Here is a 6,270-nt window from a genome sequence, read left to right on the forward strand (position 1 = left end):
TAAAACATGCCTCTAGGCCATGTTTTAACCTGCGAATACAAAAGTCAGTTGGTTACTTGTGTTTTCCTGGTCCTTCTGTCTTGTCCCACTCCATTACTTGGATGAGATGTAATGTATAAACTGGGAAACAGGTTTGCTCTTACCAAAGAAGGGGATGGCTTGTTTTTTTTTAACACCTGGAGAACTAACACTTTACCCTGATACCTCTCCTAATATCCCTGACATCCTGGTATCTCTCCTAGTATCCACGATATCCCTCCTAATATCCCTGATATCTCTCTTAATATCCCTGATATCCCTCCTGATATCCCTGATATCCCTCCTAATATCTGGAAGAAAGTAAACACACAAGTGTGGGATGGCGATGTCCCAGGACGGGCTCATAAAGCCCAGCCAGTGAAAGTGACCTTGAAGGGCCGAGCCATTATTCTCAGAATAACCATTATCCTTTAAAACCTGTGGCAAAAGCTGGGTTACAACCACTTCTTGAGAAGCTTCTCAAACATGGCATTTTATTTAAAGTCTTGTCAATCTCCTTATAACACTCCAATTTTACCAGTAAACAAACCAAATGGGGAGTATCAGAGGGTACAAGACTGAAGAGCTGTAAATGAGGCAGTAAAGCCTATTCATCCCGCAGCGCCAAATCTGTACACTGTTCTCACCCAGGTCCCTGGTGATGCCAACTGGTTTTCGGTACTTGACTTAAAAGACACCTTCTTTTGCCTCCCTCTATGTGAGGAAACACAACCACTATTTGCCTTTGAATGAGCCTCACCTTTGAGCCCACCTGCTGCTTAATGAACTTGGACAGTCTTGCTAATGAACTTGGACAGTCTTGCTAATGAACTTGGACAGTCTTGCTGCAGGAATTTAGAGACAGTCCTCACTTGCTTGGGGCTGCCCTTAGTAAAGACCTCTGTGAGCTCTCCTCGCCTCAAGAGACTAAAATCCAACATGTGGACGACATTTTTATCTGTAGTTCCGCAAAAGAAATGTCTGAGAGTAATTGTATAACTTTACTCAATTTCTTGGCAGACAGAGGGTATCATGTCTCCCCTAAAAAGGGGCAAATATCTAAACAGAAAGTACAATATTTGGGATATGCGCTAACACCAGGTCATCGTACCCTGTCTATTGACAGGAAAAAAAAAAAAAAGCTTTGGACCCCCAGCTATAAAAAAAACAACTCCTGGGGCACCTGGGTGGCTCAGTGGGTTAAAGCCTCTGCCTTCGGCTTTAGGTCATGGTCTCAGGGTCCTGGGATTGAGCCCTGCATCGGGCTCTCTGCTCAGCAGGGAGCCTGCTTCCCCGCCCCCCGCCTGCCTCTTTGACTACTTGTGACCTCTGTCTGTCAAATAAATAAATAAAATCTTTGAAAACAACAACAACAACTCTATGCTTTCCTAGGTATGGCAGGCGTTTGCCTCTCCTGGATGTGGGCTCTTAGCCAAACCATTGTATGATTCAGCCGAAGGCCCTGATGAGGAAACTTTATTCGGGACTAAGACCCACCAGACAGCCCTTCGTGCGTTAAAAACTAAACTTTTGTCGGCGTCAGCACTGGCTTTACCAAATTTAGAAAAACCTTTCACTGTATCTGTTGCCATAAAACAGGGAGAAGCTTTGGGAGTTCTTACCCGGAAATTAGAAAATAAAACAAGAACAGTGGGCTATTGTTCAAAGTCACTAGGTGATATGACACAAGGCTGGCGTGTCCTCAGGTGGTGGCTGCAACAGCCCTTCTTCCTGGTGGAAGTAGTTTCCCAACTTACTCCGGGACAGGCCTTGGCACTGATGACTCCACAGTGTCGTCCACAGCCCAAAGAGCCCAAGGGCCACGAATGGATGGTGGGAGGCCAACTTACCAGACACCAGGCTGTATTTTAGACCCGAAATAATAGCTAAAACCTGCGAAACTTGAACCCCAGCCACTCGTATGCCTGGACCTGAGTTATAGGTCACACTTCTATGTTAGAACACGACTTCTCAGAGATTATCGATCTTGTTCATTCTAGCAGACCAGATTTAAAAACATTCGTCTATTGAAAATGCAGACGACAGTTGGTTTGCCGATGGTGGTAGTTTCCTGGATAAGGGAGAAAGGTAGCTTAATTAAGACCACTGAGGCAAAAGCCCTTCCAACAAATACTTCTGCTCAAAAGGCTGAATTAATAGCACTTATCTGTGCTCTTCAACTGGCAAAAGGCCTAAGAACTAATATTTATACTGACTCCAAATACGCTTTCCTGGTGCTCCTGCCCAATTTGGGAGGAAAGGGGGTTACTATCAAGTCCCAAGTCCCCAGATATGGGCCTAGAATGAAGCTGTACTCCTACCTAAGGAGGCTGCTGTCATTCTCCTCCGAGGACACTGAAAGGATATGACTTTAGAATCTAAAGGAAATAATTTGGCCGACCATGTAGCCAAGCAGGCAGCACAAACTAAACAAATATGCAGTCCTACACCAGGTTCAACTTCAATAAAGTCTATAACTCCTGGCTATTCAGACCAAGAAATTGACATAGCCCAAGAATGAGGATATTCAAAAAATACACAGGACTGGCTTATTCATGATGAGGGAAACATCTTTATTCCCCAAAATAGCCAATGGAAGGTGATACAGAATTTATACCAGGCAACTCCCTGGGTAAAAGTGCTTTAGGACATTTAATTTAAAAAAACATTTGCTGGAATGAACTTAACAGCTACAACAAAACAGGTTTGCCCATTCTGTATTGTTTGTGCACAAGTAAATCTGGAAGGTGCGGTTCCCCCCCTCCCCACCCCACTACTTTTAAAACCGGTCCAGAGGCATGGAACATCCAGTGAGGACGGGCAGCTTGACTGCACACAAATGCTCCCTTGCAAAGGCTATACATCCTACTAGTGTTTGTCAATACTTTCAATGGACAGGTCAAGGCCTTTTTCTGTAAAACTGAAGGGCCACGGAAGTAACCAAAGTTTTGTTCTGAGAAATTATTCCTAGATTTGGCTTTCCACAGTCCATTCAGAGTGATAATGGCTCTTCTTTCCCTGTACAAATAACCCAACAACTAGCACAAGCTTTGAAAATTAAATATTTTTTACCTTCAGCCTGGCATCCACAATCCTGAGAGGTAGGAAAAGCTAATCATCCTTTAAAACGGCCCCTAACTAAACTTGGTGCAGAGACCCAGGAACATTGGGTTACTCTCTTACCAGTAGGACTTCTCAGAATGAGAAGCTCCTAAACCACCTGTAAGAATTAGCTCTTTTATTATATGAAAAGCCATTTCTTACAGTGGACCTGTTATTAGATGAAGATTATATGCTCTATTAAATTATTCACTCAAGGCTGGTTTAATTTGTGAGTTACTTAATGAATATCCTGATCGCATATTCCCCAAACCTGATTTGACTAGAACTGGAAGTCTACCCCATGTAAGTCTTGGAGATATGGTTTATTTAAAAGACTGGAAGTCACATATGGCAGGGGACTTAAATCCCAAAGAGAAAGGTCCACATCAGGTCATATTATATATTGCCACTGCAGTAAAATTAGTAGGACACTCTTCTTGGGCTCACATAGCTAGAATAAAACCTGTACCTCCTTCACAGGAAACCCATGAGCAAACTCACATGCTTTCTTACTCCTGCAAACCTGTAAAAGATCTTAGACTCTTCTTCAAGGAACAATGAAGGTTGTTATGCTTTTTGTCTGTTTTCTGTTCACCTATCTTTAAAAAAAAAAAAAAAGATTTTATTATTTGTCAGAGAGAGCGAGTATAGGCAGGAGGAGCAGCAGAGGGAGAAGGAAAAGCAGGCTCCCCCCTAAGCAGGGAACCTGATCCGGGACTCGATCCCAGGACCCCGGGATCATGATCTGAGCAGAAGGCAGATGCTTAACTGACTTGAGCCAACCAGGTGACCCTCTGTTCACCTATCTTAAAGGATAATTCCTTTCTACAATGAGTACAGCATTATGCTGAACTACAGAATCAAACAGCTTATTGGATATGTGGGGTTTTGTCCATGTCAAGTACATTTGGGTTTCCCTAGTGGGTTTTTTCCTTTACAAGACATGGCAACTGGCAATCTCTATATATTTACGCTTCAGAAATAATATATAATGATACCATTTTGTGATAAATCTATCACTAATCAGAAGGTTTCTTCTTGGCCCATGATCAATGTGACATGGAATGTACCAGGATGTACCCAGACTATGTCATACCCTCAAACTACTAAAATATTAACTGACTTTACAAGCCAACAAACTGATGCCCACCAATGAGTGCCTGAGTTACAAAACCCTACTTACGCAATACTGAGGATGGTATATACCAAATCTGGGATACATGCTTATGGCTCACACCCACCATTGGACAGCTCAGTCAAAAAACAATTTTATTCTAGGGGCAAAAAAGTCATACAGATTCTACCTGGGCACATAGCACATGCCATTCAGGATGGCTATCATTAGAAACCTGTCCTCAAGCCATTGTACTGCAGGTTACCAACTGGTTTGCTGATTGGATAAGGCGACCTGGAATCAGATGGCGAGTCCCAGACAGAACCCACTGGTTATGTGGAACTAACCTATGCCCCTGGCTTCCTGTAGTGTGGACAGGTCGTTGCACCTTGGGTTTTGCCTGGACTAATGGGTTTGTTACCAAAACCATCACTACCCCCAGCTTATCTTCCCAATTTAAAACAGAGATGGACATGATCTGTTTTACATTGGTATGACCATCTGGCATCCACTTTTGTTCCATCTGTAGGGCTGGAAAGCGTAATTTGGCACATGGAAGCTCTTAATAAATACACCAAAAAGCTCTCAATGATTCACAAAGCAGCATCTCCTTACTTAATACTGAGGTCCCACAAATGCTCAAAGCGGTTCTACAAAATAGAATGGCTTTAGATGTCCTAACAGCAGCACAAGAAGGTAATGTGCCATTACTAAAACAGAATGCTGCTTATACACCCCAGATTATCATTAAAATGTCACAGGACTACTAGAAGATGCGAGTATTTCAATTGAGGCTCTACAAAAATCCTTCCCTCTCTTCCAACGATTGGTTAAGTTCCTGGTTTAGAGGGGGATTATGGTCAACTATTAAGGCTGTCTCTTTGTTAAAGCCATTTTAATTCTAACACATTTCGTTCTTCAGTGTTTTTTGTTTTTTGTTTTTTTGCTTGGTGCTGAGACTCCATCACTATGGTAACTGCACGTCGACAGATAATCCTTTTTACTCAGGGAGAGTCGTATATACGCTGTCTACCTTGGATTTGACTGCCTCTGCCGCTCACAACACCTACTTCCTCAACCGACCAATGTTGACCCACAGGTAGGGACATCTCTATGCCCGTCTTCAGCAGGAAGAAGTTACGGAAGGTATGACCTTCTACCCTCAACAACCTTAAAGACTGAAGGGTCAAAACTGTTCAGGGGGGAAATGGTGAGGAAAACAAAGGCAAGAGAAATGGAGCTTAAGTTAAATCTCCTTCCAACTTGCAGTACACGGATACCGGAAGACACTCAGAGCCCAACATTCCTCAAGGAATCATGGCGGCCTTAATGGCTCAATGTTTCTGTTTTATTAAAGAATGCAAGCAACTGAATCTTCAAGATTTCGTAGGACCTTGCTTTCAACCTACAGAAATTCCTTAAAGACTTAATGTTACCTCACTTCCCTCCACAAACTTAGAAATAACATAGTCACTCCTCACACGCAGATGCAGCTCTTTCTGCCCACGGGTCTCTGTCCTTGTGATATAATAAAATCACCTTTTTGTACATCAGAATTCTTTCCTGGTCATTTGCTACTGGACCCAAACTTCAAATCACATCATGTCTATCGATCTAAAGCCTTGATTAAATTCCAGTTGTGTTGGGGTTGGGAGAGGTCATGAGAAGGCTTCATGGGTGATGCCATACACTTGACATTGCAGCACATCAGGAGGCTCATGAGGTCTGGTCATCTCCTTCTTAATGCTGCCAAGATTGATCAGTGGCTTTAACAGGTTATCTCTTCATAATGAATTTCTCCATCAACATCTCACCTCATGGCTTCACCATATGTTGCTGACCACTATCTGAAGCAGTTATTCTATTAGGAGGTTGCAAAATGGTAATTTTCCTAATTCAAACACTCCTTCTGCATACTTCAACTGGGATTCTTTTGAACAGAACTGTCCCCACTCACTAGAGCTATTGACCATGCAAATAGGATTCATATCAGAAAGGCAAAATACATCTTTATTATTTCCTCTTAGAAATTTGAG

Source organism: Martes martes (genome assembly GCF_963455335.1).
Source record: "Martes martes genome assembly, chromosome: 3".
In the NCBI taxonomy this organism is placed as follows: domain Eukaryota; kingdom Metazoa; phylum Chordata; class Mammalia; order Carnivora; family Mustelidae; genus Martes; species Martes martes.